At 40.7% G+C, this 27,679-nt stretch overlaps 1 long non-coding RNA gene across 1 annotated transcript; it reads left to right on the top strand.

Annotated features, from left to right (window-relative positions):
• On the top strand, positions 1–26,817 carry LOC110259526. The gene is made up of 3 exons (XR_002341964.1): positions 1–428; positions 1,472–1,602; positions 25,838–26,817. It is a non-coding gene; the product is annotated as an uncharacterized LOC110259526 (long non-coding RNA).

The following is a 27,679-nucleotide window of genomic DNA, read 5'->3' as shown; positions in this document are numbered from 1 at the left end:
AGGGTGTTTCAGGTGTTGCCATTTCAGCCATCTTGCAGGACGGGGCGGTCCTGCAAGTGAGAGGTCAGGTGTAAGTCAGGAGGAAAGGGCTGCAGAGGGCAGCTTCTTCTGGGGGCCTCCCGCGGTCTCCCCGAAGCACTGACTCAGCCCAACAGGGCAAAGCCAGGCTGTATTTGACCCCTGATAGACTCTCTCTCAGGGATCTCCCTGCACGGTCACAACCTTAGGCTTTGTTGGCCACTGGGGTGCCAGGGGTCCGCTGCTGCTGGGAACTGACCAGACCCAAGAAGAGACTGAGGAGACCCCACAGCAAAAGCTGATGGTCTCAGTCCTCTTCCTTCAACTGAGGAGAAGTGGCAAGTTGCTGAGTTTTCCAAGGATGAGCTGAGGGTACCACACCAAAGAGGAATCCATACTTTTCCCGGAAGGTAATGAGGCTGCAAAAAAGATTCTAAAGAAGATGCAGTATTATCCTGATCACTTTTTGCTTTTTTTTTTTTGATGGGAGAAAATGAGGTTAAGATTTTAAATAAATGTATCCCTAGTATTATTTTATTTTCCAGCAAAGAAAGGAAAAAAGGATTTTCATATTAGTATTAATGTTCACATTTGTGAGTTCATATTTATGTGACTTATTCTACCTGATTTTTACTGTCTTATAAACAAGAGTATTTGAAAGGTATCAATTATTAACTTTAACTTTTAAATTTTATACTGTAAGCCCTTAGAAATTACCAGCGTTTTATCAAAAATTTTATGTTATACAAAATATAACAAAAATTTTAAATGTTGATATGACAAATATTAATATGAAAGTGCAATGGTTTGGGTGACATCTCTGGCTCTTTTTTTTTTTTTTTTGTCTTTTCTATGGCTGCACCTGTGGCACATGGAGATTCCCAGGCTAGGGGTCTAATCAGAGCTTTAGCCACCGGCCTACGCTAGAGCCACAGCAATGTGGGATCCAAGCCGCGTCTGCGACCCACACCACGGCTCATAACAGCACCAGATCCTTAACCCACTGAACAAGGCCAGGGATCAAACCCGCAACTTCATCATTCCTAGTCGGATTCGTTAACCACTGAGCCACGACGGGAACGCCTCTCTGGCTCTTTAAAGGCAAAATTTATTCTGTATTCCCAGGCATACAGACGATGTTCAAATAGGTGGTGGTGTTTATCAGTTTAATACTTTGGTTCCTAAAGTGTACCCCAGGCCAACAGCATCAGCGTCACCTGGGAACTTGTTAGAAATGCAAATTCCTGACTCCATCCCACATCTACTAAATTAGAAACTCAGGCTGGCAGCCAGCCACCTGGGTTTTAATGAACCATCCCCGTGTTTGTGATGCCCCCTAAAGCTTGAGAGTCTCTGATTTAAAATTTACTGTTAATTGGAGTCACTGGCTAGGGAGTGGGTCTGGACAGTATGTCAGTCCTGACGTTTTATGTTCTATTCCTCATATGTATAGGTATTAAGCTACTGCACTTCTAAGTACAAGGGGTCCCACCACCAACAGCGAGGTGACCTAGATGCCAAAATCAAGGTAAAGAGACAATCGACCAAAACACTCACTGAATGAAACCCAGATACGCTGTGGAGGTAAGTGGAGGACCGTTCTGGTTTCTTATTCATTCATTCTTCGTTTTGGCGCCTGCTGCTATGTTTCATTCTGTGGTAAGAGGTTAAATGTTCAGAAACATCCTGTTTAAGCACTGAGACTTAATGCAGAATGACTTACCTACGTAACTTTCCTGTAATGTAATCAGTTATCATCAGGGGTAGAAACAGCACACCTAAGTAAAAGGGACCTGCTGCTTTATTTTTCTTAATGTGTGTGTCTGTGAGATCTCTTTATCTTGAGACACAGCCGGGGAAAGATTTCATGAGTTTCTTTGGCGTGCAGAAGCAATCCATCTCTGCAGAGTCCTGGCTTGCTGATGCCTATTATTTGGGGATAATTACATCTTTTTGCTTATTAATCTAACGTTCTCTTCTGGTCTTAAGAATGTAGCCCATTAGTCACCATTGTTCTCATATTGCACCTAAAAGAATGAACCACATCTCCAAAGCTTCTGTACCAGTGTTTATTTCTGGTAAAGTAAAAATGCTGAGAATTAGAACACAGTATGAGCCACTGCCTTGCAATGATTGATTGGTGAGAGCTTATATATTGGTTGCTGTGCTTTCTGGGTGACATGCAGTAGTCAAGTTCTTCATGGAAAACTCAAGACAGATAATTTTCTCCATTTATTCCAAAGCCTTTTGTACCAAGATAATGAATTTAGGCTCTGTTTGCTCGTTGTAAATGTTTACATGTTCTCTCTTTGGTCTCTGAAAACCACATGAAACCAAATTTTTTTCTGTACACTTACACATGCAGGGAGCTTGTGTGATCAAAGATACTTAGGTGTATAAACTGATTATTTAGAAGGCGAATACAAAACTGAACGATTTTTAAGTGAATTGCTACCGATGGTCCTTGATTTTTAAAATTCTCAACCAAAGGAAGAAGTTCACCAGCATGTGTGGGATCTGCTGATTCTTGGCTTTTAGCAGCTTAAGTCTTGCCTCTGACAGAGGTAGCACTGCTGCCGCATGTTACAGGTGGCGGAGTTCTGCCAGTGAGTGGTATCGATGAGCAGGGTGATGCGTGTCATTTCGGGTCTGACCTCAAGCCTTCTCATGCACCTGTCTGCACACAGACACATCTCCATCCATATTCCCGATGCTTCCCTAACTGTTACACTGGGGAAGAGTTACCATCAAAAGAGTGATTGAAATATTTTCAGTGACAAGGTAAACGAACAGACATGACCTTGTGTCTGGGGAGCCCTGAGTCTCAGGAAAGTCCCAGAAAAAGACAAGAAAAAAATATTTTCACTTGGTTTGATCATTTCTTGTTGAGTTACTAGTTTTACCTAAGGAAGGGGAAACCCCAAAAGAAATTAAGCTGTGTGTAGTAGAAACAAAACTATCAAATTAAGGGGAAGTGTGAGATTTTATAGACTCTAAGTGATTTGCTTGATGTGTATTAACAGAGAAGGAATAAGCTAGGGTGTGAAAGTCAGCATGCATGTCTTGCAGTCTTGCGTCTTTGTGAGAATAATGTAATTGCTATGTACACAGAGTTTGGCTCTTTTCCCTACCATCTTAGAAATCTTTGACTACAGGTAAAATGTGTGCTTTATTCAGGAGGATTTTACAGAATTGTTTTGTTTTTGAATAGAAGCTGGTTATTTTGGACTTTAAAAGTGGCATACAAGGACAGGGTGGGAGAACTCTGCCCAAGGTGACATAGGCTAAGGGGGTTCTTTGTCTGTAAAGAATTTTAATACAATTATAAAACCAAATGAAAACTGACCTTCTTTTCATTATGATCATGCACAGTAATTCTAAATAATGCCAGCAATAAAATACTTTTTCTGTCAGAACTTCTTATACGACCCACTACCTTTATCACCCAACCCAGTTTGATAAACTACTAGGCAACTTAAGTACCTTTTAAGGACAGTTTTCAAGGGCTTTCACTGTATCAGGTGATGTGTTCTACTAGGAAATACAGTCACAGAAATTTTAACTGAAATATAGGCTATTATTTCTGGCCTGAAAAGTGGAACCACTGATTCCAGAAAAGCTTTATGCAAGAGCTAGTTCTTGAGATTTTAAATGGACCTGAGCAATACAACATAATTAAGAAGAAAACCATCCCATGCATTGGGTAAAGAGGATGGCCAACCACAAAACTAAATAAGTAAACCAAGAACGGGAGATGACCTGAGGTACAATCTAGGGAAATCAGTCATATTGGTGTAGTTGGTATGAAACGCAGATGACAAGTGTCAGTTCTTTCTGTTGTGTTTGGAAATAAGTTATTGGGTCCCTGTGAGTATTTGTACCACATGGTCAAAGCAGCAGTTCCAGAAATCCCACCACTCAGCTATGAATAGTAGGGCTGTGGTTCTGAGTAGGGAAAAAAATTGGAAATACCCCGCCGTAATTCATAATGAACACATGATCCGTGGTAAGGTTTGGGGTTTTGTAGACGATGACTGCAGAGCCCTGTTACATGGCACAGTGCTTGTTTCATGTTAACTGCAAAGTGGAGCACCAACCTTGATTTCTTTCACCTACCAACAGCTGGTCTGAGCCCAGGGATGCTTTCAGGGGTGCCTGTAGGTCTCCAAATGCTAGATACCAAGTCTCAATGAGTTTGGTGTCTTCCATTACCAGAGGTCCACAAGTTCCTTGTTGTGACCATCTCTCGTCATCTCACTGGACCTCATGCAAATGAGGTGTCATTTAAGGTTGACGCCTCTCTCCTGTGCCAACCCAGGCGGAAGCATTAACCAAGAAGCCTGTGGGCATTTGAGAGGGAGCATGACTACTTGGCTAAATGCACATAAAAGAGTTGAGAAGATAAGATGGGAATGAGAAAAAATGAGCATTCAGCTCCAATTTATATAATGGGAACTGCTTTGAAATCTAATGAACCTTCATTTGCCGTGGCATAAACCATAGTCATCAAATTTCAACAAGAACAGAAATGAGTCTGCTCCTTATCCCTGAACATTGTTCACAAGTCCTTAGTGAGCTGTTATTCTCTGCATGATGCTGTCATGAATAAGCTACATCATTGGATGGGCCAGTTTGAACATGGGGGAAGTCAATCATGCAAGTGAGCTGGCTTCTAATGTGGTCCTTCTCTTGCTGCAAAGACATGCTGCATTCCTTTAGCATCAATGTAGGTTGGAAAGAATAGTCATCTAATCTGTGGTTGCCTTCTTCCTTTTGAGGCACAGCATTCGAACTTCCTTGGCAAGGAGTTAAGGAAAATGTGCCCAACAAAACTGTGCAAATTCCCATCCCTCTGTGCCAACCAAACAGACCAATATTTATTGAAACATTTTCTCTTTTTTTCCCCTAAGTGTGGCTTCCAAAAGCAGAGAGAATAAACCACCTGGAGAGGCATTTGGGAGAGTGATGACACACCTCGTTTGTTTTAAGGGGTAGTCAGGGTGGCAGTCGGGCCCTACATTTGAGCCAGAATTCTAATTCTGTCAACATCCCCGCTGGTGGGTCCAAGGCTCCCAGAATTCAAGGTCAGAGCTTTTTACACTAAGAAATGACAAAGCCCTCACCACTCAAATTCTCCAGGCAGATAAACTTGTAAGTGGAATTTTAAACATGTTTTGGCAAGTTTCCAAAACCCTTAATTTTTCAAAAATTCATTAAATAAAATCCTTTCGGAGGATCAGCATTTCTTTTAGCATTGCTGAAATTTTTTTTGTGACTCTCAGAGGCATAAACAGTCAATGCCACCCTTAATTTGGAGGCCTTTCTCTCTGGCAGTGGTGCAAATTGAAAACTAATCATTCAAAGCGTTCTGACTAATCAGGTCAGGTGGGGGGTGGGAGAGAATAAATAGTGTTCCTCATAACCCAGCCGGAGGCTTTGTGTTGCTATGGGTTTTAAGGGGAAAAAAATGGAAGGAGAAAGAAAGAACAGAAAATGTCAGTACCACTTTTTCCAATATACTTAGGTCAACTTTGTCAATAATGATATTTTCATTGGGTTTCAGTATCTGGGGGCCTTCTCCGTTTATTGTAGCATTGTTTTCTTTTGCATTACTGTCTATCTACATATTAAATTTACACTTTGGAGGATAGAAAGTTGTCTGAGTCTCTGGTGCTTGGTACATATTTGTGTAAATGCTTTTCTCAATTTCTGAAGATGTATCATTGCATTATAGAGCTGGCAATTTTTTGAGTTGCCAGTTATTACTCGATTTTCTGCCTCCCAGTGAATCAAATTATGGTCAAGGAATCTCTTTGTCCAAGGAGTCCTTTGACGAAGCTTCTAGACTTTCTCTGGATCCATCTGAGATCTACCTTCCACCCCAACTTGGAGGTTTTCTTTCTGAGTGGTGGCTAATAGCCAACAGAGAAAAGAGAGCCTCAATGACATTTCACGGGACGCAATAGCTAAATGGAAAAAAAAAAAAAAAAAAACTCCAAATTCTAGAGGCATAGTAGAAAGCTTTTTCTCAATTATTCAGAACCATGTGTCACTGATGTGAAAACTTAGCCTGCTTTCTTGAACATCTCTCAGATTACAGTATCACCTAGTCTTTTAAGGAAATGTCTGGTGGAATTATAACTACTATGCCAACAGAAAGGTAGGGTAGAGAGAAGGTACAGGAATTGCTGTAATTTATAGACAAATAGCCCATTGAAAGCTTAGACCAACAAGTAAGAAACATGGAAATTGATGATTTTGCAAAGACAGTATTGAGCCCCGAGGTCTTAAAATTATTACACTTAGAAAATCTCTTTTACTTTCCAAGTTTGCAATATCTTCAAAGTGTGGGACCGGTGGATGGATTTAAGAGATGTTTTGGTGGTAGGTCTCCATTCCTGTTCACAATCAGCAGAAGAGCTTATTTCTCCTTTCTCGGTTGCCAGCTCTGAGCTCTTGGACATTGCATAACGTCAGGTCTTGAGTCTTGCTGGCTTCTGTGACTCATCCTTACATGTTGAGAAGCCTTCATGGTTCTCCTAGTGCAATTTCCTATACATGAAATTCAAGTCCTTACAAAATAGAGGCACTACCTCTTTGACATTGCTGCTGCCTCCATAGGGTGGTAATTTTGTCATTTCAGCTCATTAATGATGAGAAAGAAATTAACTCAAATGATTCTTGGTGATGGAAGTAGCTTGTAGGAGGGCCTGGGATCAGGGAGGGGTGGTTTCTCAGTCTTACTCTCATTCACAGTTCTGTCCGGCTCTGGAATATGCAGCCAATGGCGAGCAGCATCACCTTGGGTAAACCATTCTCTTTGTTCAAATAGTATTTGTGTTCCTAAAAGCTAGATTCTACTGGCACAGGCACAAGCACAATTAAACACTGGGCACTCATGTTGGACAGAGTTAATATCAGATAATTGTAGAGGCAACTACCTTCCCTAAGCAGCTAGTGTGACCATAAAAGTTATCATTCAAACCAGGACACTTGAGAGTGGAAAAGAGAGTAGTAGTAGCAATATGCATAAGTAACAGCCCAGACTTGGTTGGGAAACTGAAATGCCTTGCCCTCCTTCTTATAATCTATGTATGAGTGCCATGTGCCATGGAGGTGTTGGTACTCGTACCCATCAGCTGTGGTCAACAGCAGAGTGATTTCACTAAAATCTTCAGTTATTAGGCGTTCAAACTTACAGAGGAAGGAACCTGTTTGGGAAATTCACTGTAAAGGGGGAAGCTGGATATGACCCTGAGATCTCCCTTACTCCACCAATGATCAAGTCTTACTGATTCTCTCTCCTAAAGACCTTTCTTGTCCATCCCCATTTCTTTATCCCTGTTACCCTTACTTTGGTTGTAGCCACCAAAGTCATCCTTCTCCTAGATTATTGCAGCCTCCTAAATGTCCTTCCTGCTCCAGCCTGGCCCCCTCCCTGCTCCAGCCTGGCCCCCTCCCTGCTCCAGCCTGGCCCCCCTCCCTGCTCCAGCCTGGCCCCCTCCCTGCTCCAGCCTGGCCCCCCTCCCTGCTCCAGCCTGGCCCCCTCCCTGCTCCAGCCTTGCCTCCCTCTCTGTTCTGGCCTTGCCCCCTCCCTGCTCCAGCCTGGCCCCCTCCCTGCTCCAGCCTGGCCCCCTCCCTGCTCCAGCCTGGCCCTCCTCCTATCAGTTCTTTAGGCATCAGACAAACAATTTTCCTAAAACCAAAACCAGGCACCATTCTAGGCACAGGGGATCCAGAAGTAAATGAGCAAGTCCAGATGATGCTTCCAAGGTACTTACCTTCTAGCATCCAAGACTGGTGACGAGCAAGCCAACTCATAAATAGTAATTTCGCCTTTGATAAGAGCCAGGGAAGTGTGCAATAGAATGAGGTGACTGGGAGTAAGGGCAGCAGGGAGGCAGCCACTTAAACAAAGGTGGTCAGGGAAGCGTCTCTGAGAAGGTGACGCTGATTTAGGATTGAGGATGAGACGAGACAGTTAAATGCCAAGGAGAGGACATCCCAGGCAGCAGGAAGAGGAACATTAAAAACCTCAAAGCAGGACGCACTCAGGATTTCTCAGGAAACAGAACAGGAGACCTGGGTAACTGCATGCAGTGACCAAGGGACAGGGTAATTTGCAAATGAGTCAAGAGTAGCCAAGGACCAGGTCATCTAATCCCTTGTCAGCCACAATAAGAAGCTTGCATTGCTCTTAGAATAAAAACCCAAAGCCATTAAATCTTAAGCAGAGGAGCTGATGAAAGTAATTATCTTTTTATATGATTTTTATTTTTTCCATTATAGTTGATTTACAGTGCTCTGTCAATTTCTACAAGTCACCCAGTCATACACACACACACACACACACACACACACACACACACACACACACATATGTATTCTTTTTCTCACATTCTCCTCTTATTTAAGCTGACTCATATCTATGTGAAGAATAGATGGTAGGTAAAAGAGAAACAAATTAAACCCTATAATCAGATGAGAGGATGATGGATATGGGAAAGGAATAAAGCTTTTTGATGTTTTATCATATTGGTGGCCTTTGTGGCTACTTGGATAAACTTTTACAATTAAAAATACATTTTTCACAGGGGTCCAATCTCCTTTTATTATTCTCTTAATGTATAATTATCACCAGGCTTTTATTTCATTGAGTGTTTGTTAAAGCTTTATCCTTTTAAAAGTTGGGTTTTGACTTACGTTTTCTATTTACATAGTTGTGTATACAATTTATCCTAGCAAGCTGTGATATATTTAATTTTAGAGGCTGAGAATTAAAGTTCTAGAAATACTTAGAAATGTCTAGAAAATGGCTAGAAAGTCTATCTAAAACTTGGCTCCTGACACTGATTTTTAATTTGGAAAATGGTGAGTCCTTAAACTCAACTGCTCTTTAATGTTTAACTCTATCCCCAGATGGAGTTGTAGTGGCTTTCTGATAGCCAACAGGATAAAAAATTTTCTAAATTTGGGGGTTAATAATCTGGCATTCCAAAGTGAAGAGACAGTCCTTTTCAGTATCTGGTGAACTGAGTTATAATCCTGCTGGAAGGATGGATGGATGTAGATAGGGTTATAAACGGAGTAAATGCAGATGAAATGCCAAATATAGGGATAGATGCCATGCCATGGAGGGCAGTCTCTTGCTTTTAAAGGCTGTTTCACAGCGTAGAGCCCTGCCTACCTTCTATTCTTTAAAAAGTTAAGATCTGGATTCTTTGCGTATTTGCTTGTTTTCTCCAAGGAGCAAAGGCAGTTAATACTTGGCTGACGGACTCCTAGTTTGAACTTGTTCAAGAATTGGTCATTCGCTTGTTTGCAGGGCCACAGAAATGCTTTTCTGACTGTCTTGATATGGCCCCGTGTGCAAGGAAGACACATGCAATACAGATGTGTCCGGGCCATTTTCGGCACGCTGGCTGTTGGAAGTCTGCAGGAGGAAATACCTTCTTGATTAAATTCTCCAGGGCTGACATTTTTTTTTGTTGTTCAGCCTGCTGAATGATTTCACATGTGTTTTTTGCAGAGTCAGAATTCTTTGAGCGATGCACAGGGTAGTTATCTTCTTGGCAAGTGTGAAGTTCTTTTGGCCACTAGGGTGGGGGAATCGTTACAAGAGTGTGAATAACAGGCCAGCTTCAGTGAAGGCAGAGCGATGTGTTACCTCTTGGTCATCTAAAATACATTTTTAGGTCAAATAATTAGGACATGGGGAAAAGATGACACCACATTTAATGAATTTCAGATTTTTACAAGGGTTCTACCCCCGCCACTTCGCCTCCTATTTTTCTTCCGAAGAAACAGCTCTAAAATAGAATTTTAAAGATTCCAACTCTAATGCCCAGGAGCCCCTCAGGATTTTGGCATCTTGTGGGCACAGGACATTGATCTTACCTGCAGATTATTGCCTCAAATTATGTTTTCACGATAGTGAAAATATTATCCAAAAACTGGTCCTGTTCTAGACCCACCCAGAATGACATAATATTAAGTGCTTTCCATATTCAGCAGTGATACTGTTCTGAGAATTCACAGCCGGTCTGAATTTAGTTAAGTCCAATGTTTTCTTTCTCTTTTTGGTTCATAATTTCCCATGGGCCTGCTGCTCCAGTGCTTTGCTTGAAATGTAACCTTCGCCCGCCGAGAACACTCTGGTATAGGGAAAGCAATTAGGGCCCTGAACGAGAAGTTCAGTTATAGACAAAGAGGAGCAATCAACATTTGATTAGCTATGGAAATCTTTATTTTGTTAATGGTAGAGTAATCATAAAATAGATTATTTAAAGTTTTAGAAACTGAAAACAAAACAAAAAGCCTCTTTCACTGCATAGCTTCTCTGTGTTGCCTTTAGCCTCCTCATTTTATTTAATTCTCTCAAAACGGAGTCCCACACTTTTATTCTTGTGTAAGGTGTTTGTGGCTGTGCTACAAATAGGGTGACCAATGAGGGCCGAGGGGTTTCTTGGGATGTGGGACTTGCAGCTAAAAGTGGGCAAGTCCCAGGCATGCTGGGAGAAAAATTGGTCACCCTTGAAACTACCCATCTATTTAGTGGCCTCAAACCAAACGATCACTTCTTACCGGTCTGTGGGCTGAATGGGTGGTGGTTCTGCTGTTTGCGTTGGAGCTTTCTATATGGCTGCTTGGCTGAGGCTGGGTAGGGTCAGACGTCTGGAGCCTCAGCACAACTGGCGGGGCCTCTTCTCCCTGTGATCTCTCCTCACAGCATGCAGGGCTCAGGGTCCTACCAGACAAGAGCCAAAGCTACAAGCCCTGTTGAAACCGTGCTCAAAAATTACACATTGCCACTTCTAGAGTATGATCAAGACACAGGGCCTGGCTAATTCAAGGCATGGGAAAATAGACTTACCTTTTAAAAATGCTCTTTAGATATAGTTGATACACAATATTATGCAGGTTTCAGGTGTATTATCGAGATTTCACATTTGCGTCCATTATGAAATGATCACCACAATAAGCATCTGTCCACATAAGAAGTTATTACAACATTTTGACCATATTCCTTGTGCTGTATATTCTATCCCTATGGCTTCTTTATTTATTTATAACTGGAAGTCCATACTCGTAATGCTGTTCAATTCTTTCACCCACCTCTTCCTCTGGCAACCATCCATTTATTCTCTGTATCTGAATTTGTTTCCATTTTGCTTTGTTTTTGCTTTTTAGATTCTGCATGTAAGTGAGGTCATACAGTGTATTTGTCTTTTGTCTGACCTATTTCCTTTTGCATAATACCTAGATTCATCCATATTGTTGCAAATGGCAAGATTTCTTTTTTGTGGCTGAGTAATAGTCCATTGTCTTCCACACTTTGGATGGGAGGAGTTGCAGAGAATATAGCCATTTTTAATCCATCACAATCCCCATGATGTACTAGGATTCAGTAAATTTAAGTTACTTTTACGAGACCATAGCTCCTAAGTGGCAGATCCAGCACTTGAACCTAGATCTCTTATATTTGAAAAATCCATGAGTTTTCCACGGTTTTAAGTCACCATGCTCTGATGGGGCATAACTGCATCATTTGCTAATCTAGGGAGCGAGAAGCATTTTTCTGTTGTTCTGGGGCAGAGCAGAGGAGATGTGGGTGAAGAAGGAAGAAGGAGACGGAGGAGTGTTCTATGATGTCTGAATAACCAGCATCACAGAAAATTGTCGGATCTGTTTGCAGAATATGATACATACTTGCCTGGTTTGGTAAATACCTGCACACTCCTGCTATTCCCCCAACCCTAGTGAAGTACAACCTTATTTCCAAAAGTGAATTCGTCAGTGGGCCTCAGTATCCTTGGCCTTGGTGTTTCTCTGTGTCTTTATGCACTGGTTTCCTTTTTCTATATAAACTTTTGGATTATCTTCTGCAGTTGAGAGAGTTTGAAAGACATTTGTTCTGTTTTCCAAGTGTGAGGGTCCCTGAGACCCTTTCAGGGAATTCATAAGATCAAAACTATTCTTATAATGCAATGTATAATTTGCTTTTTTTTCTATTCTCATTCCCTCTTGAGTGTAAAGTGGAGTTTTCCAGAAGCTACATGATATGTGATACTGCAACAGATATTAGTGGCAGCAAATACAAGAATTCCACTCTTTTCCAAGACATTAAAGAGACCTAGGAAAAAGCATATAATTATGAAGTCATCTCTGTTATTGTTTTTAAAAGTGATTTTTCATTAAAAATGTTTTTAGGCTGGCATATGGTTTACTGTGATTTTTAAAGTCATTAATACCCAAATAGTTTTAAAGTTTCTCACTTAATTTCTCACATGGATAAAATAAATTTTAATTTATTTTCATTAAAAATTAATGAAATTCACAAACCAAAGCTCTTTGGGGTCCTCAGTTAAGATGGAGTTCTGAGAGCAGAAGATTGAGTGTGATTTTCATTATCTTACTGGCTGCCACTTGCAGAACCGGGCCATTTCCTACATTCTTTGTAAACCCTCCCAGCAACCCTATCAGGAAGGTACCCCATTAATTCCCAGCCCCCAGAGGCATAGATGAGTCCTCAAAATCATTCGTCACAGAGCTCCTATTCTGTGCAGCTAGAATTTGAAGCTACTTCTGACTCCAAAATCAGTCTTGAAGGAATAAATAACCTCCGTCCATGCAATATACCTGTTGCTTTTCTGGATAGAGAGATTGAAGCAGAGGTCCAAGACTGCATGGACTATTTGAGATGCTCTGGCAGCCAAAAGCCAAGACTTCCTGCTGTTTGTCCCACTCGTCCTGGGGACTTATCTTCCCAAATGGCAACTTTGTGAGAAAGGAATTCCTTCAAATTCAAATGCTACACGGAACCTGGTGGGGTTCTCTTCTCCTTAGAGGAGGCATTTCTGAAGGCATGTTATGCAAACTCTACTGAGCACTCAACCAGAAAGAAACGTTTGTCCAGTTATCACATTTTAAACCACAGAGATCCATGCACATTGCCTTAAGTAATTTTTCCATTTCCTTTAAGTATCAGCTTGTGTATTTTATTTGTTGGAGTGAATCTGTTTTGTGATAGAAAAACAATTACAATGATAAAAAAATTATTGAGTACTTACTATGTGTAGGTCACTGAGAGGAAGAGGTGGGAAAAAAAAACAGTGTGTTATTTGCATAATGCAAATAAGAATGGATGGGGAGTTTGGAGTTAGTAGATGCAAACTATTACATTTGGAATGATAAACAACGAGATCCTACCGTACAGTACAGGGGACTATGTCCAGTCTCTTGGGACAGACCATGATGGAAGATAATATAAGAAAGGGAATGTATGTCTGTGTATGACTGGGTCACTTTGCTGTATCGGTGCAAATAGGCACAACACTGTGAATCAACTATAATTTAAAAAATACACTTAAAAAGTATGCTCTGGAGTGGTGGGTTCTCCGTCTGCTTTCCAGATAAGGAGATTGGCTTGCACAGTGTGAAGCTACTTGCTAATGTTACCCAGCTAGTAAGTAGGTGTGAGTCGGGTATCAATCCCAGGTCTGGGTGATCCCCAGGCTAAGGTTCTTAATTGCTTTTCTCCCTCGGACTCTAAAAGGCAGTGTCAGTCTGTCTAGGAAAAGGAGTTCTCCAAAGTAAATTTGAAGTACCCCAGGTCAATTAGGAAAGGGTCCCAATTTTACCTTCAGAGGCTTGAAGAAAAAAAAAAAAAACTGAGTAATGCAGCATATTCACAGAATGAGAAAACAGATACCATTATTTAATTTTTTCCTTAGCTTAAACCCTCACTAGCACCTAGCAGTTTGAGTATAATAGAGAGGCAGTATATCCCTCATCTCAGTATAATACCGCCCAGCAGACCAACCATGTTTTAGTTTTAATTGTGTCATATGTGTCTACCTTCTGCCTAGAGGGTCTCTCTTTCCTTCTGTTTTCAAATGTCATGATCACTCCCACAGTATGGGAGGTTATGGGAAAGCTGAGGCACCCCACGTGTCAACAACAGATGTGCACGTGCCTTAAACCCTTGGAAAAAAGAGGGATAGGCTGTCCTGAGGGCTGCACTCCAGGTGCCCTGGGAGGGGGTGAGGACAAACGCTTCTCATAATTTGTATAGACTGTGAGCGAACCAGATGATTTCAGCAAGAGTTGCAGTGCAAATGGGGGTTTTCACAACCTTCCCAACAACCTCTGATTCCCCTGAAAGGTTCAGGTTGATGCTACTGTCATAAAAAGCTGAGAATTTTGGCCCGGAATAGGATCACCTCAAGACCACCTCTTGCACAATTTGAACAGCACTTGTAAATTGCATTTGAGCAATAATGCAGAGGAATTCCATAAATTATGACAACATATCTGACCAGAACAGCTTGTTGTTGCTTAGAAACCTAATATTAGAGACATGAAACAGACAACCTTTATCATTCTCAATCCATGAACTTAATAATTTCACCCTAAATTAGCTCCAGAAACACGAGTGCATGTGCATAAATCCAGATAATATAGGAAGGTGACCAGAAGGTAGAGAGCTGTGCAGGTAAACTCCTTTCTTCTACCTTCTTCCCTCTCTCTGATCTCCTGGCCCAGGAAGGTAGTTAATCAAGGTGAGCGTTTTATGTTCAGTGTTGCTCTCTGGTCATAAAACAGCAATGCCTGTGTGCATCTCTTTGGCATTCTCTTAATCAGAAATTTTATTGAATCCCACAATTCTTTGTAGCATACTTAAAACTGCAGTCAAAGACAAGTTTGCTGAATTCCTCTTAACACTGGATTATAAGATCAGAGCTAGGTTTTCATTTCTGTCACCTTAATGCTGTCACCCAAGTGCCTTGAAAATGGTGAACAAGTAAATAATGCCAATAATAATAGTAATGCTGAGGGGGCTCTCTGTTTCAGATACTAACCAAGGGCTTTATCCAACTCCCTTAAGAAGTAAATACTAGTCATGTCCCCATCACTTCCCCCCTTTACAGGACAGTGCAAGGCCCAGTCCCCCAGCCAGCTTGCAGCAGAGCCCACACATGGAATCATTGGTACCACTTCCAAATACTTGTTGACTGAATGAGCATCTTTGTAATTCATATTTTCTCTCCTCTCTCTTCTTCGTCCTCTCCCCTGGCTTCCTCTCTCTTCCACAAGTCTCAGCTATTTGTCTTTCTTTTCCCACTGAATCCATTGGCTGGCTTGGAAGAGCATAGGGAAGGTATCTTTCTGTGTGCCTCTGAAGTCTTCATTTAGTTTTAGATTTGTCAGTGGATGTAGAATCATTAATTTGGGCCAGCAGTTCCTATAGCTTCTACAAATATGCCCCTCCTGATGAAAACAACAAAATTACAACCAAATGCTGAACAACTTTCAACAAAATGGAGTGGAAACTTTCAAAAAGATAGCCTCCTCCAGAAGACAAAGAGGAGGCCACATCAAGAAGTAGGAGGGGCGATAACACGATATGAGCAACCCCTTACCTGCCGGGTGGGAAACCCACAGACTGGAGAGTAACTGTATCACAGAGACTCACCTACAAGAGTGAGAGTTCTGAGCCCCACATCAGGTCCCTATGCCTGGGGATCTGACACTGGGAGAGGGAGGCCCTGGAGCATCTGGCATTGAAGGACACTGGGGCTTGGGCACAGGAGCTCCATGGGACTGGGGGAAACAGCCCATTCTTGAAAGGTGCACACAGGCTTTCATGTGCACTGGTCCCAGGGTGCATCCAAGTCTCCATAGGAATCTGGGTCAGACCTGACTACACATCTTGAAGGATCTCCTGGGAAAACGGTGGGGGGGGTGATGAGGGGTTGTTGTGGGGGAAGGATATTGGAGGCAAAGCTCTTTGGAATATTTATCAGCATGTGTTCCCCTAGAGGTGGCCATTTTGGGAAAATCTGGCCCCACCCATCAATGCTGAGAAGCCCCAGACCACGTGCGATCACAGCCCCACCTATCAGTAAGTAGGCTGCCTAAAGACTCTCTAGGCACACAACCAGCCTCTAATCTCTCCCAGAGACAAAGCCCCCACCCATCAGAGGGATAGGAATCAACCCCACCTACAAGTGGGCAGGCACGAATTCCTCCTATCAGCAAGCCTGCAGCAATCCCCCATACCAACAGCAGCCACAAGAGGGGCAGACATCAGAAATAGGAGAGGCTACAACACTATTATCTGCAAAAAGGAGACCACACCAAAAACCTATAAAAATGAAAAGGCAGAGAACTATAACTCATATAAGGGAGCTATAAAAAACTCCAGAAAAACTTCTAAGTGATCTGGAGATTATCAGCTCTAGGAAAAGACTTTAGATCTATGATGCTGAAGATGATGTGAGACATTGGAAATAAAATAGAGGCACGATTGATAATTTGCGGCAAACATTGACCAAAGAAATACAAGAGTTAAAACTTAAGCAGAGATGAAAATACAATACCTGAAATTAAAAAATTCATTAGAAGCAAGCAATAGCAGAATATAGGAGGCAGAAGAACAAATAAGTGAGGTGGAGGACAGACTAGTGGAAATCACTGATGCAGAACAAAAAAGAGAAAAAAGATTGACAAGAAATCAAGCAGTTTAAGAGAACTCTGGGACAACATTAAATGCATCAACATCCATATTATAGGGTTGCCAGAAGGAGATGGAAGAGAGAGGGAGCCAGAGAAAATATTTGAGGAGATAATAGCTGAAAATTTCCCTAACATGGGAAAGGAACCACTCACTCAAATCCAGGAAGCACAACAAGTAGCATGTAAAATAAACCCAAGGAGGAACACCCCAAGTCACATATTAATGAAACTGACCAAAATTAAAGACAAAGAGAAAATATTGAAAGCAGCTAGGGAAAAGAAACAACATACAAGGGAACCCCAACAAGGTTACCAGCAGATTTTTCAGCAGAAACTCTGCAAGTCATAAGGGAGGGCATGATATACTTAATGTGATGAAAGGAAAAAACCTCCAACCAAGATTACTTTACCCAGCAAGGCCCTCATTCCAATTTGAAGGAGAAATCAAAAGCTTTACAGATAAGCAAAAGCTAAGAGAATTCAGCAACACGAAACCAGTTTTACAACAAATGCTAAAGGAACTTATCTAGGTAGGAAAAAAAGACCACAAGTAGAAATAAAAAGAACACAAATGACAAGGCTTACCCATAAATGTATATATGCAGTAAAGGTAGGAAATCATCCGTGCACAAAAATGTTACCAAAATCAGAAATCATGAGAAGAGGAGGGTACAAATGCAGGACACTGAAGATGCACTTGGATTTAACAGACCAACAACTTAAAACAATCTCGTGAGTGTGTGTGTGTGTGTGTGTGTGTGTGTTGTGTGTTATATATATATATATATATATATATATATATAATCCTATATCAAAACTTCAGGGTAACTTCAAACCAATTGATACACACACAAATAAGAAAAATCAACTCAAACACAACACTAAATATAGTCATCAAACCACAAGAGGAGAGAACAAGAGAAGGGGAAAAAAAAGAGCAACAAAAACAAATCCAAAACAGTTAATAAAGAGGCAATAAGAACATACATATCAATAATTACCTTCAATGTATATGGACTAAATGCCCCAACCAAAAGACTTAGACAAGCTGAATGGATACAAAAACAATATTCATATATGTGCTGTCTTCAAGATACCTGCTTCACTTCTAGGGACACATACAAATTGAAAGTGAGAGGATGGAAGAAAATATTCCATGAAAATGGGAATCAAAAGAAAGCTGGAGCAGCAATACTCATATCAGAAAAAATAGGCCTTAAAATGAAGAATATTTTAAGAAACAAGGAAGAACATTACATAATGATCAAAGGATCATTCCAAGAAGAAGATATAACAATTGTAAATATATATGCACCCAACATAGGATCACTTCAGTGTACAAAGCAACTGCTAACAACATTAAAATGAGAAATTGACAATAACATAATCATAGTGGGGGACTTTAACACCCCTCTCACACCATTGGACAGATCATCCAGACAGAAAATCAACAAGGAAACACAGGCACTGAGTGAAGCATTAAACCAGATGGACTTAACAGATATTTATAGGACATTCCATCCAAAAGCAGCAGAATACAGAATTTATCTCAAGTGCACAAGGAACATTCTCTAGGATTGATCACATTCTGAGCCACAAATCAAGTCTCAGTAACTTTAAGAAAATTGAAATCATATCAAGCATATTTTCTGACCACAATTTAGTTTCTATATAACTAGAAATCAACAAGGAAAAAACAGAAAAAAACCACAAACATGTGGAGATGAAACATCATGCTACTAAACAACCAATGGATCACTGAAGAAATCAAAGAGGAAATTAAAAAATACCTAGAAGCAAATGACAACAAAGATATGACACTCCAAAACCTATGGGATGCAGCCAAAGCAGTTCTAAGAGGGAAGTTTATAGCAATACAAGTCTACCTCAGGAAACAAGAAAAAGCTCAAATGAACAAGCTAACTTTGCATCTAAAGCAGCTAGAGAGAGAAGAATAGACAAAACCTAAAGTTACCATAAGGAAAAAAATCATACAGATCAGAGCAGAAATCAATGAAAGAGAAACAAAACCACAGAAAATATCAATGAAACTAAAGCTGGTTCTTTGAAAAGATTGACAAAATTGATAAACCCTTAGCCAGACTTATCAAGAAAAAAAGAGAGAGGACTCAAATCAATAAAATTAGAAATAAAAAAGGAGAGGTTACAACAGACATCACAGAAATACCAAGGATGGTAAGAGACTACTACATGTAACTATATGCCAAAAAAAAAAAAAAGGACAACCTAGAAGAAATGGACAAATTCTTAGAAAAGTACAATCTTCTAAGACTAAACCAAGATGAAATAGAAAAGATGAATGGACCAATCACAAGTACTGAAATTGAAACTGCGATTAAAAATTTCCAACAAACAGAAGTCCAGGACCAGATGGCTTCACAGGTGAATTCTATCAAACATTTAGAGAAGCGCTAACACCTCTCTTAAACTATTCCAAAAAATTGCAGAGGAAGGAACACTCCCAAACTCATTCTATGAGACCATTACCCTGATACCAAAACCAGACAAAGATACCATAAAAAAAAGAGAATTACAGACTAATTTCACTGATGAACATAGATGGAAAAATCCTCAACAAAATACTAGCAAACCACACCCAACAATACATTAAAAGCATTGTACACTATGATCAAGTGGGATTTATCCCAGGGATGCAAGGATTATTCAATATATGCAAATCAATAATTGTGATACACCACATTCACAAACTGAAGAATAAAAACCATATAATCCTCTCAATAGATGCAGAAAAAGCCTTTGACACATCCAGTACTCATTTCTGATTAAAAAAAAACCTTCAGAAAGTGGTCATAGAGGGAACCTACCTCAACAAAATAAAGGCTGTATATGACAAACCCACAGCTAACATCATTATCAATGGTGAAAAGCTGAAAGAATTCTCACTGAGATTAGAAACAAGACCAGGATGTCCACACTCATTACTACTATCCAACATAGTTTTAGAAGTCCTAGCCATGGCAGTCAGGGAAGAAAAAGAAGTAAAAGGAATCCAGACTGCAAAGAAGAAGTAAAACTATCACTATTTGCAGATGACATGATACTATACCTAGAAAATCCTAAAGACTACCAGAAAACTGTTAGAGCTCATCAATGAATTTGACAAAATTGTAGGATACAAAATTAATACACAGAAATTGACTGCATTTCCATATACTAACAACAAAAGACCAGAAAGAGAGATTAGAGAAACAATCCATTTACCATTGCATCAAAATAATAAAATACTTAGGAATAAACCTACTTAAAGACACAAAAGAACTGTACTCTGAAATCTATAAGAAGCTGATGAAAGAAATCAAAGATGACACAAATAGATGGAAATAAATACCATGCTCTTGGATTGGAAGAGTTAATATTATCAAAATGACTATACTACCCAAGGCAATCTACAGATTCAATGCAATCCCTATCAAATTACCAAGGATATTTTTCACAGAACTAGAACAAAATATTTTAAAATTTGTTTGTAAGCACAAAAGACCCAGAATAGCCAAAGCCATCCTGAGAAAGAAAAATGGAGCTGGAGGAATCAGGCTCCCTGACTTCAGACTATACTACAAAGCTTCAGTCATCAAAACCATATGGTATTGGCACACACACAAAAAAAACAGAAATATAGATCAGTGGAACAGGATAGAAAGCCCAGAGTAAAAACCCACGCACCTACAGTCAACTAATCTGTGACAAAAGAGGCAAGAATACACAGTGGAGAAAATACATCCCCTTCAATAAGTGGTGCAGGGAAAACTGGACAACCACATGTAAAAGAATGAAGTTAGAACACTTCCTAACACCATGCACAAAAACAACTCAAAGTGGATTAAAGACCTAAACATAAGACAGGATACTACATAACTCTTAGAGGAAAATATAGGCAGAAAACTCTTTGACATAAATTGCAGCAAAATATTTCTTGATCCACCTCCTAGGGTAATTAAAATAAAAACAAAAATATTAACCTAATTAAACTTCAAAGCTTTTGCTCAGCAAAGGAGACAATCAATAAGATCAAAACACAACTCACAGAATGGGAGAAAATATTTGCAAATGAAGCAAATGACAAGGGATTAATCTCCAAAATTTATAAACACCTTCTGCAGCTCAATACCAAAAAAACAAACAACCCTATCCAAAAAATGGGCAGAAGATCTAAACAGACAATTCTCCAAAGAAGACATACACATGGCCAAAAAACACATGAAAAGCTATTCAACAACACTCATTATTAGAGAAATGCAAATCAAAACCACTCTGAGGTACATTGGCCAGAATGGCCATCATCAAAAAGTCTACAAACAGTAAATGCTGGAGAGGGTGTGGAGGAAAGGGAAACCTCTTAGACTGTTGGTGGGAATGTAAATTGGTGCAAACACTATGTAAATGGTATGGAGAATCCTCAGGAAACTAAAACTAGAACTACCATTTGATGCAGCAATCCCACTCCTGGGCATCTATCCAGAGAAAACAGTGACTCAAAAACGTACCCCAGTGTTCATTGCAGCACTGTATATAATAGCCAAGACATGGAAACAACTTAAATGTCCATCAACAGAGGAGTGGATAAAGAAGAAGTGGTACATATACACAATGGAATATTACTCAGCCTTCAAAAAAAAAAATGCGAGACAGGATGGAAAAAACTAAGTGTTCATTGCAGCACTGTATAATAGCAAGACATGGAAACAACTAAATGTCCATCAACAGAGGAGTGGATAAAGAAGAAGTGGTACATATACACAATGGAATATTACTCAGCCTTCAAAAGGAAAGAAATAATGGCGTTTGAGCTACATGGATGGACCTAGAAGTTATCATGCTAAGTGAAGTCTGTCAGACAACGAAACACCAACATCATATGCTATCACTTACATGTGGAATCTAAAAACAGGACAGAATGAACTTCTTCACAGAACAGATACTCACTCACAGACTTGAAAAAACTTAAGCTTTCCAAATGAGACAGTTTGGGTGATGGGGGAATGTGCTGGGGGTTTGGGATGGAAATGCTATAAAATTGGGTTGTGATGATTGTTGTACAACTATAAATGTAATAAAATTCAAAAATAAAAAAAATAAGCAAAAAGTAAAAATAAAATGAAAATAAAAATAAAATATGCCCCTCCTTTCTGTACAGCACCACACTTGGCCCATCATACCAGGAGACACCTCTGCTTCTTTTGGTTGGTTTTGCTCTTCTTTGCCTAAAGTCCAGACAAAGGGGCTTTGTTCACCTTCCTATACCCCTTCCCAGGTGGAATGAGCCTGGGGGAAACCAGGACTTTTTTAAGTTGAGTTTTGTTTTTGTTTTGGAGCCATGGGTAACATTTTTCAAATTCTGTTTGCTAAATTCAAGACTACTTCAATTCTTGAGCACTGACCAGGCAAACATTGCTTGGGACCAAAGGACGGCTTTGGGAAGGAGCTTGCAGGACAGTCAGGCCAGGGTGGCGAAGAAGCAGAAGTTTGGAATACCAGAAAGCAGGGAAGGCTGTGGACATGCACAAAAAAAAAAAAAAACTGTAAACTGTATTGTATTTCAAGGAGCGTGTGGGACTGAGCTAGTTACTCTCCAAAAACAAAAACGAAATTTCCATCTGGAGCCATGTGTCCTGTGTGGTTGCCCCATGGTGCATGAAGGTGCTGATACCGTGAGCATAATCCCAGGGGATCTCTTACCCAGGAGCCCTCATTGGGGAAGAATATAAAAAATCTCTGCTCACAGTGGCAGCCACGACCTGACCAGTGATATAATCATCCACACCTTAGTTGTCTCACCACTAGAAAAGTAGTGGGAGCTCCATCTCACGGACGTGTTGTGGGGATGAAATTAGAGAAGAAATGAAAAGTGCTTAGCATGTGAGCTGGTCCACGGTACGAAATGAAAGCTGGGAACTCTCTCTACTGGCCTGTGCTACCATTTGATGTTTCCTGGGTTAGAAAATCACTTCTATGGGTGTAAGCCTTTAAAAGGGCTCCTCCCAAGAGTATTTATAGAGTATCCCTTTAACACATTATTGCACAGTAATTTATCAGCATTAGCTGATGAACAACTATAGTTCTCCCGGAGAAGAAAATAATAATAGTGGCTATCATTTATTGAGCACACCACTGTCTCCCAGGCAACAAGATCAATACCCTCTCAACAACCTTATGCTCTTGAAAAGGTCGGACAGTTTACCCAAGATGACTGGACTGGAAGTGGTGGAAATGAAATGTTAAGCCAGGACTTTCCAACACCAGAGCCAGTGCCCTTGTTGCTATGCTCCATGACCCCCAATATGCTTTAATGAGACAGAAGGGGTCCAGACAGTCCAAGACAGGCTGGGCCTCTTCAGGTGCCAAGGCAAAGGGCCCAGGGTCACTTGGCAGAAGCAAAGTGTAAGAGTTCCAGCAACAGAATGGCAATGAGAAGTACAAAAGAGTAAGTCAGGGGAACTGCTTACAAATCGCTCTTCCTCAGACACCCTTGCCTTGGCTTCTAAACTCTGGCCGTTCTCTCTTCTCCTGCCTCTCTCACTTCCTCTGGCCTCTGGCCTGGTCCTACATCTCACCAGCACTTTTCAAACAGGTGTCTTTCTTAGATACCATTGATCCCCGACACCAAGCCTCATTCCTGGCAAATAGTAGCTGACCTATATATTTGAATGGGCAAATGCTTAATGAACAAAAGAGTGGACTTTGTAGACCTTTATCTAATGCTGCTCTAAGCAGATTCTGGATCTGAGATCTGCAACTTGTAACTGCTCTTTTTCTTGTGTCTTATAACCTCATTTAAACACCCACATTCATATGTTTCTGCCATTTGAGCATCTGTTCCTGCCTAGTCAACCAGACAAAGGAAGGAGCCCAAACAGGCTCTGCTGCCACCACACCACCACTACCACCCCACCCCACCACCACCTCACCCCGCCACTACCAATGCAACTTGAAGAGGCAAGAACTGGGCCACCTCATTTTGAAACCCTCTGCTCTTCAATCTCCTTCTGCCTCTATCTCCATGGGTAGGGTTCTCCACCCGTGAGATTTCAGGGATCTTCAGGGATCAGTGGGTTTGGGTGGAATGGGATGCAGAAAGTACTCTGCAAACAGAAACTCCAGCTGCTTCTTGGTTCCATGACCTACTTAGAGAAGGTGACTCTCTCCATCCATCCCAGTGCAGGATAGTTGGTGTAGGATAAACCATTTAGATGTTTTATTCTAGCAGATAATATAGTTCAGAGAAATTCAAAGACAATAGTAAGAGCACACTCTCACTGACCAGATGGCTTCTGCTATTTTAAAACATAAAATTAATATGTGTTGGGTCAGAAATTTTCATTCTGATTTTTGACCTAAGACATTTCAGAGCTATGTTGTATCATACAAGAATATGCTTATGTTTGGAAAAATTGCAGTTAAGTTGATTATTGTTACCAAAGGACTGAGGAGGTCTTTGAGGGGTGGAGAGGCAGATCCTTTGCATCCATTTGGCACTGATGAATGTGGTAAGAGCCAGTCTGGTTTCCCACAAAAAAAGCTTACAATTTGTTACCAAACGTGGTGATCATGGTTCATTCATTTTTTCCCCCGGAGCTGTGAGTCATTTAACATCTAGAACGAGTATTAAGAGTATTATCTATCTATCTGTTATGTAGCAATACTACCACAAAGTTTGCAGCTCAAAGCATATGTTTTATCTTGTGGTTTCCATGGATCCTTAATAAAATGGAAACAAGAAAAAGGAAAGGCCACTGCAAGGAAGCTTTGTCAGGTTGACACCTGCTGGTGACTTCACATGCTCTATCCCACTAGACCTTTTGAAGAGCTTTATGAAGTATATTTCCTAGGAAGAAAGGGACAAGTGTCTACCCATATTCTTAACTGCCCCATGTTCAGTGGTGGCGCTACATTCAGTAACTCCCCTGCAGTTTGGGGCTACGTATTTGTGAGTATAGCATGGGTTCCCATGGACACCCATTCCCATTGCATTAGAAAAGACAGCCCTCAAAAAAAAAAGAACGACCCAAGGCTTTAGTGTATCATCTGCAAGGCTGAAGTCAAGGTATTGACCAGGGCTGGGTCTCATCAGAGGTTCAGCTGCGGAAGGATCCACTTTCATGTGCATAGGGTTGTGGACAGAATCCAATTCTTGCAGGCTATCAGAATGAGGCTTTAGTTTCCTGCTGGATGTCAGCTGAAGCTTCCCTCAGTTCCTTGCCACGTGGACCTCTCTGCAGGCAGCTCACAAAAGAGAGTAACTTGATTCCTCAAAGCCAGCCAGGGAGAGAGCTCCTCGTAAGAAAGACGTTACTCTCATAGGTATTATAATCACCTACATTCAAAAACTTTTGTCATGTTTCATTGGTTAGAAGTAAGTCATGAGTTCCCACTGTGGTGTGGTGGGTTAAGGATCTGTCATTGCCTCTGTGGTGTCTCAGGTCCTTGCTGAGTCATGGGATCAATCCTCAGCACAGGGGGTTAAAGGAGCTGTTAAAAGATCACAGCTGTGGCACAGGTCACAGTTGCAGCTTGGATTGATCCCTGGCATAGAAACTTCCATATGCCATGGGTGAAGACCAAAAAGAAAGGAAAAAAAAAAAAGAAGTCAAAGTCTCTGTGCACACGCGATGGGAAGGGATTCCACTGTGACATGGTCACTATGAGCATCCTAGGAGCCGCCTTAGAGTCTGTCTGCCACGGTGGGTAAAGGAATGCAGAGGTGTGCAAAGGTACCAATGCCAGAACACATTGAGTTGCTTAATGAAAAGTATGAGTGGCTAACCTAAATCCACATTAATTCAATTTTAGGCAAGCATCTACAATCCTAAGGAAGCCCTCAAGTATTTTTTGAAAACGTACTGTACTGTCATATTATCAAATACCCAAGTCCCCTCTTTCGCAAAAATTGTTGGTTTTTTCAATCTGAAAATACTCATTCCCAGTGCCATTACTTATAGCAATTAGGCTCCCAAAGGATGGATTAAGTCACTTTTAATTAAGCTTCTCTTCTCCATGTAAAATTTTTCTGTGGCATTTTCCTTGACACTTCGGTATTTGGCTTTTTAAGCATAACTTTAATTAGAGCATTAACAAAATTACATACATAGACTAGTTAGCTGAAATCATTGAAACTTAAAAACACACACACAAATTCCTGTCGCTGTTTTTTCCCTTTAATAAGAACAAGGAAAGTCACTGTAATATAGTTATTTTTAATAAAGTTGTTTGCGGGAGCGTGTTTACTTTTCCTTTGTTGCGCTTCATGTGGTACATCTTACAGACGTGAAGAATAGTTCGGGATGTCTTGAAGGGACACTGAAAGACTGTGGTTGGACAACAAAGCCTCTTGGAGCACCGAGGCTCATGGCTAACAGTTGGCTTGTTGAAGTGTGAGATCCTTCTTCAGTTTTCGGCAGGAATGTGTCCAGGCGGGGAAGAGCCGCATATGTTTATGTGCACTTCAGTGTCCTTTATGGTTAGTTTCCCCAAAGGCTTATTGTGCTTATTGCATCATTTGTTTTTATTTGGAAGAGTACTTTGGAAGCTTCAGAGCGGTTGTAGAGTCATTACCGTCTCTAGCTGTCCGTGGTTATGACTGCCTGTGGAAATTGTGTGGAAGGGAAAGAAAAGTAAATAAAAGTCCCTCCTCGAGCCCTCGCCTCTTTATCTGCATTTCCCATCACTTGGAATTAGGGCCCCAGCCCTGTGGGATTACACTGGACCAACCTCATTCTGGTTTATGACATTTGTCTCCCAAGAGGGGGCTACATGAACTTTGGGATGTGGGTGAACCATTTGCATGAAAAATTAAAGCGGGCGTATTTATTCTGAAGGGCAGAATGACCCTATAAGATTCCTGACGGGGGAATTTATTTTTCCCATCCTTCAAATGAGGTAACAAGTCAACTCTCTATCCAGACCTGGGGAAGTTGATGCTTCGCACTAAAATTGTATGAAATGAGTAACCTGCCAGGTCCCTGGAAAAGCAATTCATCTTAGGAAAATGGAATTAGTTTTAACTACACTATTAAGTACTATAAACTATCCTCCTGGGCCCAGCCTGTTAAGCACCCAAATTATTTTTCAACATGCTTATGTTTCCTTTTCCAACACCAATGAGAACTTGAAAGAGAGGAGTCTTATTATTCAAAATATACTTTTTCATAATATACAAAAAAAACACAACCCATTAACAATATCTTCTCTGGCACACTTTGTATAGTTTTGTATGTATAGCCTGGTAAAGCTATTCGTAGTTCTGCTTTGATGCATGTTTTATGTGATGTTGTCATTTGTTGTTGATTAAACATCTATTTAACACAGTGTATTGGAGCAGGCACTGTGAGGAAAGAGAAGAAATTCTTTTCCTCAAAGAGTTTCCAATCTGGCCAAACTCATGGCCTTGACAGTCTTAATTCCTCCGCTGAATTCCATTGCCTTTGGAATGAGATTGACCCCCTAGACAGAGCTCATAAGATTCTAGATGATGTGGCCACCACCAGCCTCTACATTCGATGCTTCAACAATTCAACCAGATGGGTGCTATTCCCACCTGGTGGATGCAGAAATCGAGGCTCAAAGAGAATAAGTAAGCTCAAGCTCATTCCCAGCGAGCAAAGGAAGATTCACGGCTAGAGCCACTGTCCCTTAAATTCTGATCTTTCTGTCTCCTGACCTGTGATTATATAATAATATAACTCATCAGTTAACTGAACTGAGGAGGAATCACTCAAATGCATATTTTATGAAACTAGGATTGTACAACGCCTGAACTGGAAAATCCTAGATTCAAAATGAAAAACCTGAGTTCTGTTCCTGGTTCTGCCAATAATTAGCTGTGTGATCTTGAATAAATCACTTTACCTCATTTTCTTCCTGTTCTAAAGTGATGAAGATCGACTAATAACTTGTAGGCATTGTTTCCCAAATCTAGTCTGCAAAGTCAGGGAAGGCTGAAAACCTAGGGGTCTCCACTTGGAGGTTTGCCATGTATCTCCGCACATTAAAGGCACCATGGGGCCATGCACGAAGAAACCCACTGACGTAGCCTTTTTAAACTTACTTGACCCAAGAGCACTTAGTCATATCTCACAGAGCTATGTTCCCTGGAAAATAACTTGGA

This window comes from Sus scrofa, chromosome 2 (assembly GCF_000003025.6).
Source record: "Sus scrofa isolate TJ Tabasco breed Duroc chromosome 2, Sscrofa11.1, whole genome shotgun sequence".
NCBI lineage: Eukaryota > Metazoa > Chordata > Mammalia > Artiodactyla > Suidae > Sus > Sus scrofa.
Note: the sequence above shows the minus strand (reverse complement) of the source record. Positions and strands in the feature narration are given on the sequence as shown.